At 33.6% G+C, this 12595-nt stretch overlaps 1 protein-coding gene across 12 annotated transcripts in view; it reads left to right on the forward strand.

Annotated features, from left to right (window-relative positions):
• Window positions 1-10169: 10169 nt before the first annotated feature.
• LOC127864155 (uncharacterized) overlaps window positions 10170-12595 on the forward strand; it is a 34358-nt gene continuing 31932 nt past the window's right edge. For all 12 annotated transcript variants that reach the window (XR_008041526.1, XR_008041529.1, XR_008041532.1 and 9 more), the window contains exon 1: window positions 10170-10238. The gene's annotated coding sequence lies outside the window, so the exon portion shown is untranslated. The remainder of the gene's footprint in view (window positions 10239-12595) is intronic.

The raw sequence follows: 12595 nt of genomic DNA on the forward strand, positions 1-12595 counted from the left end.
AATTATTCAAATGGTGTTGTTTTTCCTTATAATTGCATTACATTTATACTTATCCATTTACATTTCCCAGTGACAATACATAAATATGATAATGATAATAATTAATTCAATATAAAACTAAATAAAAAAGTGATGTAAAAATGAAAATACAAACCTAAAACAACTGTTCTTCAGTATTCCAAGATAACAGGCAGTTGATGAATTATGAGACCATATCACTTTAACCATCCACTTTGAATCTCCTTTGCAACAAACTTATTGTTGATTTACACATTGTAGTAAATACACATTGTTTTCACCACACAATACTTCATGCTAAAAGTTATTCATGACATTTTAAACTAGAATTATAAGTCTTAATGTTACTCAATTATAACTAAAAGCTCAAAGTCAGTTGATGAAAACCCCCTTTGTTTTCAAAACATAACTTCCTGTCTCCAGCCAATCAAAGTCGCTTGTTTTCAAATAGATGGTGGCTCAGCCAATCAAAAGTCTATCAACACCCCTTTGTTAGGCCTATAGATGGAGCACTGATACAGTGATAAGGATGAATGTTTATGATTTAATGGGGGGGGGGGGGGGAGGGCTAATCTCTTATGTGTGTCAGCCAATTACTAAATCTGAGAAATATCTACTGATTTCAACACCAACATATATGTATTTATTGAATAATACACAGCACCCTTAGCATATTATATTCAATTGTGAATATTTCAATATAACATGCTGAATGGTGTTAGCAAATAATAATTTATAAATATTATTTATTTTTATTGCCTTTTAAATTGTATGTTAAAGGTCAATGTGGTAGACATTAATTGTATTGGGGTTAAATATCAGTATAAGAAAGTTAAAATAGTTATTGTTTTTGTGTTGAGGAGATATAATTGATGCTGGCAAGCCCACATAAGTTTCCATATATTAATCAACACTTTCACACTGAAACTAGTTTTATTTATTATAGAAACAGTGTCACCCTCCCCCTCAAAAAAATGAATAAAAAAACACACTGTAAGTCTATTGAATTCTCCAAAGAACATGAATTAAATGGAAGTATTCACATTTTTATAGATGTGTGATTGTTCTCATAATATATTTAATATTTATGTATTGATTCAAAGTGAAAGACAAACAATTTCATATCCAGGTATAAAACTAAGTTTGAACATTTTAACATTTTTATAGTATCTGTGAACCTGTGATGTTCTGAAAGAGCAATTTTTATCCAATATTTCCTTAAAATTATGGGGAACCCACAAATGTACAACAGGTGCAATGGCAAACAAGCTGTAAAAAAGCCCCTTTACAATTCACCTTGATAATATATGGCTATAAACATGAAACAAAGACCTAGTTGAAGAATTATTGTTTTATTGTTGAGTTATGTTAATAAACAAAAGACCAACTTATTGAAAAGTGTGTTAAAGTGAGTCTTTTAGCCTTGTTGCAGCTTTCAAATTATTTATAAAAAGACCAACTTAAACTCGCTTAAACCCACTTCTGTTTATAAAAAGACCCACTTCTGTTGAAAAAGACTCGCTTATGAAACAAAAAGACACACTTAAACACACATAAACCAACTCATAAATAAAAAGACTCACTTTTGTCACATAAAAAACCAACTTCTTACAGCAAAAAAACTCGCTTTAACACACATCTACTTTAAAAAACCAACTTTAAACTCAGTTAAGCACAGTTTAGCTCACATAAAACTCGCTTTTATTAGCAAAAACCAACTTCCGCTCAGAAAAACTTAGAAAAAACACAGTTTTATGTTGGTTTAAGTGTGTTTTGGTATGAAAGTGGGTTAACTTTTTGCAAGGGAAATACATAGAGCCAATTGAGCACATTTTATCAACAGAGCCTGAGGTGTGATAAATTTACTTGCATTCCTTGCAGAACAAATCCTGCAGTATGAAAACATTATGTAAAGTTGATAGAACATCATATTTCGGCTAAATAATAACTCATTTTTGAAAAATACATTAAAGATGTATTTCTGATTTACAAAACTGATCAAATATTTAAAAAATGAATTCCATTCGCTTTTTCATGACATTTTGAAAGTCAAAACTTTGGTTTCGTCTGTAGAAATTCAATTAAATGAACTGATTTAAACTGACCTAACTTGGTAAAGGTACCGGCAAAATGGTTAAAATGTTGATATAAAAATAGTTATACAGTTTAATATATGGAAAAAATGTTTTGTTTAAAGTTAATGAAGAATAATAAGCATGTTTATTTGCTTAGAAAAATAATTAAAACTTTCTTGTGACTTTGACGGACATACGGACATCTGGACCCAATCTAATTTTCTTCAGAAGCTGTGTTGAATACTTTTCTTTTAAATAAACAATATATATGGGTGGGTGGAGAATGGGATTATTGATGCAAGTACCTGCAGTTCAGTCCTCATGTTCATTATAAAGAAACGTGAAGTAGTACTTCTTGGACATTTTCGGGATGTTGATTTTTATCTAAAAAGAAATGTTTTATAAAAACATTACAGGATCTACATTTTAATAAATACGCACATTTATTAAACCTTCCCAAATCATTTAAACACACCGAAAGTAATCGATGGTGACACCTCTGCAAAAACTCTAATTATTTTTAATTTCGTATCACATAATATGGGCATGATATCAACAATGGTGTTCTGAAGATTAACTTTTCTAATTGAAATTGTTTCTGCTCCGTTTTTAATTCATGTGATTTTACAATATGCTACATTCGTCTCGTTGTTGTTAATGTCCGTCATTTCGGAAATGTAATATGAAAATCATTTGTTAAATACTCACCTATTGGCTAATAGCGTTTGGTATTGGCTGCAATAGCCAATGAAAATCGCTGACGCTTTACAAGTCGACTTGGCACAACGAAACAACCCGTATTATAAACACATTTTGAACAACACTTTCGGCAATCTCCGCAAATTCTAGTTTTGGATAAAATACCAGGTCGGCGGGTGAAATATAAATTTAAAAAAACGAAAGTGACTTTTATTTTTATTTCTATTTGTAGAAAAATAGGGTCGGGCGCTCCCGTAAAACAAATAATTAAAAAAAATGCTAGAAGCACATAGTAGTATATATATATATATGAGGTAGAGCAATAACCAAGACCAGCCTAGCAAAATAAGCAACACAAAGCAAAAGATAAAGCAAAATGATAAGCAAATAATAGTAATAAATAATAACTGAGACATTTGCGCTTATCTAAACCGTAAGCTCACAAATTAATGAAGACAATTAAAGACATAAAATAAGCATGGCAAAGTGGTTATTAAGCACATGGTAGTATACAAATATATGACAGAGCAATAACCAAGACCAGCCTAGCCAAATAAGCAGAACAAAACAAAACAAAAACATTGATCATTATCTTCATACAATGATACACTATTAATTATCAAAATTAATTATTATCTATCTATCCAAATTGCAAACTTACGATATGTTCCCATAATTAGCTATTTCATTTGATTACACATTCAACATAAACATGCACGAAACTTTCAATGTGTTTGTAGATTAACACTTGCTTTTCGTCACCATTTCGGCCTTTGTTTACATTTTAGCGGAGTGATGCTATCTGCGTAAATGGGCATGAAAATTGTTCTCATAATTGTTATTAAATATCTCGATAAATTAACAATATATGCAGTTTTTGAAGGTTATTACTTAAAATATTATGCTTGGTGTCCTAAAAACCTAGATATATATTTCCATGAAAGAGCGTAAAATTACTTTGATGTGTTTCGCCAAGATTTCTGGAATTGAGCCCGCTGCAGAGATGTTGTATGTTGAGGCACGAACGACAACTCTGCTAGGAGAATGTCTTTCTAGATCAAATGTTTTATGCTTCCCAAAAAGAGTTAATTTAATAAGTGAGTGCCTTATTTGTCTGTTTGCTTTAAGATTCTGATATCATTTCAGTCGGTTAATATTAATGCTTTTTACTGATAATGATTTAATCGCGTGAAATTAAATTGCTTGGATTATTTTTAATGAATATTTTCGATGAGTGTCTCCTTATTTTTTGTTATTCATATATATAGTAAAACCATCAATAGAGATACAATTAAAATTAGGAATAATTGTGGTAAAAGTGGAAAATTCTAAAAATGAGCTATATCTCTGTATCCCATAATTTTTAGAAATGTCTGAAAAATTGTGTAATTAGATATATGCTCATTTATAATGAACCAAAAAAGTTTACAACAGTTTCTTTTACAGATACCTGAAGTGTTTCATTTTGACATCAAAGAAATACACATATAAATTCATATGGGCACAGTAACCATAAAAACTATTTTCATATTATTCTTCAAGTCTTTGTTGGTTCATTATATAAACACATGGCCAATTTTTTAGTTTCAATCAATTGGGAAATAAATATGGACTGTTGTGATAAATGTATCAATCTATACTTATATGGCCTGTGATATATGTGATTTGAAAGTATATGTTACTGTCACATGTGAATGTACATAGCATTCAAAGAACAACAATACAATGAAAAGATACAACTCATTCAAAATTAACAAATGTTTTATTTATCAATACAGTACTTGCAATGAAGAGTTGTTTTTTTCATTTTGTTGCATCACAATTCAGATAATTTGTTTATTATGTCATTTAAACTCATCAACTGGTCAACTTTTTTTACGCCCTTCTCAATCTTAACAGTTTTCAGTTTTTCAGAACATAACTCGTAGGCACCAAATTCAATCGATGTCAGAAACAAAGAATTAAAAATAACGAAAGTTGGCAAGCCAGTAAAAAACATGATTTTATCGTCTGAGGCATTAACATATTTGATGGCTATTTCTGATTTTTAGCACCCTTGGCCAAAGGCCAGCGGGGCTTATGTCATGATCCTGTGTCCGTGCATGTGCGTCCATCCGTGCGCTAACTTTTCCTTTAAACATCTTATTCTCCTAAACTACTGGTCCAATTCTGATGAAATTTCTCAGGAATGTTCCTGGGGTAAACCTCTTTCAAATTTTTTCAAATTATGCCCCTGGGGTAAAATTTGACCCTGCCCCGGGGGTCAAAAATTTAAAAAAATCTTATATAAGGCCTATTTTGTAAAAACTTTCAAAAACTTCTCATCCATAACTATCTGGCATAGGGCTATCAAATTCAGTATGTAGAGATATCTAATAGTCCTCTACCAAATTTGTTCAAACTATGCCCCTGGGGACAAATTTGACCCTTCCCCTGGGGTCACAACATTGAACATATGCTTATATAGGGTCTATCTTGTGAAAACTTTACAAATCTTCTCGTCCATAATCATTGGGCCTATAGGGCTACCAAATTTGGTATGTAGTGGCATCTTATAGTACTCTACCAAGTTTGTTCAAATTATGCCCCTGGGGTCAAGTTTGACCCTGCTCCGTGGGTCACAAAATTGAACATATGCTAATATAAGGCCTATTGTGGTATTTTTTTTAAATCTTCTTGTCCATAACCGTATGGCATAGGGCTACCAAATTTGGTATGTAGTGACATATAATAGTTCTCTTCTTAGTTTGTTCAATATGTCCCTGGGGTCAAATATAAAACTGCCCCGGGGGTCACAAAATTGAATATATATGCTTATAAAGGGCTTGTCCAAAACCATTGGGCCTAGGGCTACCAAATTTGGTATGTAGTGACATCTTAAAGTCCTCTACCAAGTTTGTTTATATTATGCCCCTGGGGTCAAATTTCACTCTGGGGGTCACAAAATTGAACATATGCTTATATGGAGCCTATTTTGTGAAAACTTTAAAAATCTTCTTGTCCTTAAACATGGAGCCTAGGGCTATTTAATTTGGTATGTAGTGACATCTTATAGTTGTCTACCAAGTATGTTCAAATTTGATCCCTTGGGTCAAATTTGACCCTGCCCCGGGGTCACAAAGTTGAACATATGCTTATATAAGGTCTATTTTGTGAAAACTTAAAAAATCTTCTTGTCCATAACCATCCGGTCTAGGGCTGTCAAATTTGATATGTATTGACATCTAATAGTCCTCTACAAAATCTGTTCAAATTTTATCCCTGGGGTCAAATTTGATCTTGCCCCGGGTGTCAAATTGAACAAATGCTTATATAATGCCTGTTTTGTGAAAACTTAAAAAAAAAAATTGTCCATTACCATTAGGCCTAGAGCTACACAACTTGGTATGTAGTGACAAAGTCCTTTATTTAGTTTGTTGAAATTATGCCCTAGGGGTCAAATTTGACCCTGCCCTGGGGGCCACAAAATCGATTACATGCTTATATAGTGCCTATTTTGTGAACGCTTTAAAAATTGTCTTGTCCTTTAACCATAAGGCTGTGGCACTTCTACCCTTATGTGAATATATTAGTGTTCAATGGTTCGTTTAAGTCGCGTTGTGTAATTTTTTGTTTTGACTTAAATGTTCCAGGTTTGTTAAATTACTCATCAGTTTGCGAAAGAAAGCAACAAGTCTTTTTATAGCATATATAGTCTTTTATTCTTGTTTAAAATGTTTGTATATGTTGTATTGTAAATGTATGTAATTCTTATTAAGAAATTGAACAAGATCAAAACAAGAAAGAAACAAGATACTCCAACACAAAAATAATCCGTCCAGAAAGTAAATGTCCCTCTCTCCTGCCTTACCGTAAAGCCGTAAAATTATAATGTTTACTGTTCGAGTTGCTATCAATAATGGCTCGATTTGTTTTAAAAATACCCCTCTTTTATACTAATGCTTATATAAAAGCTTATATAAACAGTCATGTTCCAGAAACGTGATCTCAGCAAGTAAACAAAACTTTCCATCACCCTGTCAAATTGAAGTATTTTTTTTCTAACCCCAGTAAACAGGCAGTTTGTGACTCTTTTAACATCGGTCTGACTGCCAAATAACCAAGGCTTAAGAGCATCCCTACATGTATGATAGTTCGAATTGAGTTCAGTCAGCTTACTAGGACAAAAGTGTTACAAGGCATAGGGCTACCAAATTCGGTATGTAGTGACATCTAATCTAACATATGCTTATATAGGGTCTATTTTGTGAAAACTTTACATATCTTCTCGTCCATAACCATTGGGCCTATAGGGCTACCAAATTCAGTATGTAGTGGCATCTTATAGTTCTCTACCAAGTTTGTTCAAATTATGCCCCTTGGGTCAAATTTGACCCTGCGCAGGGGTCACAAAACTGAACATACACTAATGGGGCCTATTTTGTCAAAACTTAAAAAATCTTCTTGTCCATAACCATTGTGCCTAGGGCTACCAACATTGTGCCTAGGGCTACCAAATTTGGTATGTATAGACATCTAATAAACTTCTACCACATTTTTTCAAATAATGCCTCTGGGTCAACTTTGACCCTGCACCTGGGGATCACAAAATTGAATAAACGCTTATAAATCGCCTATTTTGTGAAATCTTTAAAAAAAATCTTCTTGTCAAAAACCATTCGGACTATTGCTACCAAATTTGATATGCAGTAACATCATTCTTATAGTCCTCTTATACCAAGTTTGTTCAAATTATGCCCTTTGGGTCAAATTTGACCCGCGGGTCACAAAATTGAATATTATATACGCTCATATCTTGCTTATTTTGTTAAAACTTTAAAAATATTCTTGTCCTTAACTCTAGGACCTAGGGCTACCACATTTTGTATGTAGTGAGATATAGTAGTTATCTTCAAAGTTTTCTCAAATTATGTCCCTGAGGTTAAATTTGACCCAGCCCAGAGGGTCACAAAAGTGTACATGTGCTTAAATAGGGCCTATATTTAAGTATTTACACATGCCAAGAATATTTGTTTCAGCCTTTCCTTCAGCAGTGGAGTGATACAGGGCTATCATGGCCCTCTTGTTTGTTATTTGTGGAGATTTCATGCTCGTCAGGAGATGCCTGCCCACCGACACTTTCAGAGCTGCCATCACCGACACTGGTGTCATTAGCATGTGACCTGACATAAATGAAATATATAAATCTTATACATATTTATTTATTTATTTATATATTGTATAGTTTAATGATCTTGTTGTGGCATTGTAGATATGGTGCCTGCCGAGCCATTGGAAGGCCACACGTTTGATCCCTACTTGGGGAGGGTTCTCATGATCTTTACAAAAACACTATGTACTGGTTCTTCCCAGAAAACAGACTTGAGAGTATCTCAATAAGCCTGGATGCTAAAATGAATAAGTTTATTATTATACATACATTAATCTTAATGTTTATTTGAATGGTTTTCAATAAAGTTAATATTAATTTCCTAGTCCTACCACATAAAGTATGTTATGTTTTGTTCTCACAAAAACAATTCACGTCCATATTAAAAAAGTGTTTGTTAATCTTAAGAATCTTTTAACTAGTGGCATGTTACTGTTTAGTTAAAATTATATCTACATAAATATATACATAAACAAGCTTTCGCAGCCGAGCGTTGGCACCTGTTATGCTGTGCTCTTGTTTTAAATCCATACAATCACAAATTGGAAAAATTTTATCGACTTAATGAACCGAATTGGGATTTATTTTTTTAATCAACAAATATTGACCCATTAGGCCTTTATCTTGTTATTTTGAAAAAATAATATAAATTATAGTTACATACTTTGTGAGATGATAATAAAATAAAATTCAGATGTAATAGCAAAAAACCTGCTGATGTATTATAAAAAAATTGTTCTATAATTCATATGTGCCCTTTGAATGCTACAGTACATTGTAGCCAAAACAAGATTCAGAAATATTGATTTATAAACATGAGTAATGAAATATTTTGACAGTAACTACATGACATGTCTATAAATAGAAACTGTGTTCCTGGGAGAGAGACACTTTCTGACCTGGTCTTAATTTTGTGGTTGTAAAATGATTGTACATGTACAATATGTTTACCTGTTGATAGAACTGTGCAATTGTTTCAGTATGTGTAATTCAGTTTCCATCTGTGTACTTGTTTTGCTTCAATTCATATCTTACTCAACAGTCGCATTTCAACATGTCAAACGTTAACTAAATAGCTCTGCTACTGAAGTTTATTGTCACGCTTAACTATTAAATTATTGAAATGTATGCATATATTTTAGATGTGTAAAGGCCTCTTTATAGCAACATATGCGTAATACAATATCACTGCAGTATGTTTAATAAGATTATTTAACATTGACAGTAATTCAATATCTTGATGTTACTCTGTTTTGCAGTATGGAAGTGTGCTGTGAGTCCCACAGGAGACAGGCTGTACATCAGCAGCTGGTACAAGCACAAGCTTCTCACCCTGGCCAGGGATGGCACACTCCTGGCTACATACACAGACCCAGCACTACTTAGCCCACATGGTCTACATGTGACCCCTGCAGGCCAGGTGCTGGTCTGTGGATGGCTGTCCAGCACTGTACTACAGGTGGGCTGGGAGGGGCAGAGTAAGCTGGCTACGCTGGCTACTATGGAGGATGGAGTGAGGTGGCCACGGTCAGTCTGCTACAGCAGCACCACATCATCCATCATTGTGGGACAGTGGGAGGACGACACCATCCTGGTGTTCAGAGTGGAATAGTGTGTACATGTATGTATTAGTTGTTGTAATTAGTGATTAGTATTTCAATGACAATGTGTTGTTTAGCATACAAACATAGTAGTGTGTGATGTTACAATACAACATTAAGTGTGTAGTTAAAGATACAAATAATTTATGTACACATATTGTTATCTGCTTATACAATGTGAGGGTTTTTGTTAGAACATTAGATCTAATGCATATTATGTTATGGTGTCTTAACATTTGTGTCATTTTGGTCCTAACATTTAGTTCTTGTAAACTGTGCATGAAAAAACAAAGCATTTTAACTGAAAATTTCATATTTGTACATAGATGCTCATGTACATAGCAATTGAGGCTATTTTTAGACTTTCATTTCTATAAACACCATGCCATGTAAGAAATGTATATGGATGAATATTTTTTAAATAAAATATTGTTAAAGTAATCTTTGGAGGAGCATATATTGATATTTTACGCAATGTTAACAGAAAGGTAACACTTGATGTGAGATTTATTAATTTGCCATATTTTATGCTGTTGAACATCTGTTATTGATTTTCATTACATTTATATAAATTTGTGTGAGTCCTAAATATACATACAAGAAAAACATCAAGCTATTCTACTGCTCCAGTAGCTGCTGAGTCAGGACAAGGATGCTGAGGATATGGTGGACAAGGATGACCTGAATACACAGAAGGTAACAAAGATGTTTTAATTATCAGGCCTTTTCATGGCCAATTTGGGAAAAAATGCTATTTTGGGATTTTTATTTTTTTCGTGCGAAAAGTACATTGATTTCAGAAAAACAAATTTAATATAACTATTTCTAATACTTAAAATTAAAAGAATAAAATCATATTATGCTAGTAATATACTTTTTTTTAGATCTTATTGAAATATAATTGAGACATATTAATCATAAGGCACTTATTATGCCCCCCTTTTGAAGAAGAGGGGGTATATTGTTTTGCACATGTCGGCCTGTCGGTCCTTATGTCCGTCCACCAGATAGTGTCCTGATGATAACTAAAGAACGCTAAGGCCTAGGATCATGAAACTTTATTGGTACATTGATCACGACTGGCAGATAACCCCGATTGATTTTCAGATCACTAGGTCAAAGGTCAAGGTCACAGTGACTCGAAATAGTAAAATGATTTCCGGATGATAACTCAAGAATGCTTACGCCTAAGATCATGAAACTTCATAGGAACAATTATCATGACTGGCAGATGACCCCTATTTATTTTCAGGTCAAAGGTCAAGGTCACAGTGACTCGAAATAGTAAAATGGTTTCCAGATGATCACTCAAGCATGCTTATGCCTAAGATTATGAAACTTCATAGGTACATTGATCATGACTGGCAGATGACTCCTTTAATTTTTCAGGTCACTAGGTGAAAGGTCAAGGTCACAGTGACTCGAAACAGTAAAATGGTTTCCTGATGTTAACTCAAGAATAATTAGGCCTAGGATCATGAAACTTCATAGGTATATTGATCATGACTGGCAGATGACCCCTATTTATTTTTAGGTCACTAGGTCAAAGGTCAAGGTCACGGTGACCCGAAACAGTAAAATGGTTTCCGGATGATAACTCAAGAATGCTTATGCCTAGGATCATGAAACTTCATAGGTACATTGATCATGACTCACAGATGACCCCTATTGACTTTCAGGTCACTAGGTTAAAGGTCAAGGTCACGGTGACTCGGACACAGAAAAAATGGTTTAGGGATGATAACTCAAGACTGCTTACTCCTAGGATCATGAAACTTCATAGGTACATTGATCATGACTCGCAGATGACCCCTACTGATTTTCAGGTCACAAGGTCAAAGGTCACGGTGACTGGACACAGTAAAATTGTTTTGGAATGATGTCTCAAGAATACTCCTAGGCCTAGGATCATCAAACTTCATAGATACCTTGATCATGACTGGCAGATGATCCCTATTGATTTTCAGGTCACTCGGTCAAAGGTCAAGGTCACAGTGACAAAAAACGTATTAACACCATGGCTGCCACTACAACTGACAGCCCATATTTGGGGCATGCATGTTTTACAAACAGCCCTTGTTAAAGAAAGAAAAACGCTTTGCGTATGGGTCAGTTTCACATACCCATAAATACGCCAGGAAAAGACCTGCTTAATGTATTAAGAATGCAAAAAAGATGAGGTGGAAAAGAAAAGTATGAATTTACTTAAGATAAAATATCCTCTTTACTTGTTTGTATAGTGTAAACTCATATATATATTCATCCGAAATTTCGTGGTCAAAAAGACTTACCGACACATTAGTTTATTTTGTGGATTTTTCAGTTCAGAAAAATAAATGATGAATTTGTGTCAGTTATTTTTCTGTGTGTGATAACTTTGTGGATCAGTGAACCCTTAAAATCAACAAAAATAATGTCCCTCAAATAATAATGGTTTACAGTGTAACCTGTGTATTAAGAATGTTAAAGATGAAATTGACAAGAATGATATGATTTAACAAAACATAAAATGGCGTCTTTTATTGTGTATATCATGTTTACAGCAGGACTTGTTTTACTTGAGGATCAATAACTCAAACCCTTCTTCAGCTCGATGCTTTCCAACTTATCAAACAGGAACCTCAGTTACACAACACCCCGAGAATTTCTGTCATCCTCAATAGGCCTTGAGTTTTTATAAAGTTGTGTGATATTTAATTAAGCTTATAAATATGATTCCATGGAATGCATTTGTTCTCAATAAGAAGGACCCCCGCCTCATTCCCAGAACAGTGTAATAAAAGCTTTAGAGTTAGTTTTCATACATGCAATGGCAACAATGTAAGGATGCATGGGAAAACAGGACTTAATGCATGTGTGTAAAGTGTTGTTCCAGATTAGCCAGTGCAGTTTGCATAGACAAATCAGGGACAACACATTTCCCTTTATGGATTTTTTAATTTAAATGAAGTTTCTTCTAAATAAAAAATCCATCAATGCAGAAATTCCATGATAAGCCTGTGTGGCTGCACATGCTAATCTAGGAAGACACTTAGGGCAACATTTATTAAGCC

This window comes from Dreissena polymorpha, chromosome 1 (genome assembly GCF_020536995.1).
Source record: "Dreissena polymorpha isolate Duluth1 chromosome 1, UMN_Dpol_1.0, whole genome shotgun sequence".
In the NCBI taxonomy this organism is placed as follows: domain Eukaryota; kingdom Metazoa; phylum Mollusca; class Bivalvia; order Myida; family Dreissenidae; genus Dreissena; species Dreissena polymorpha.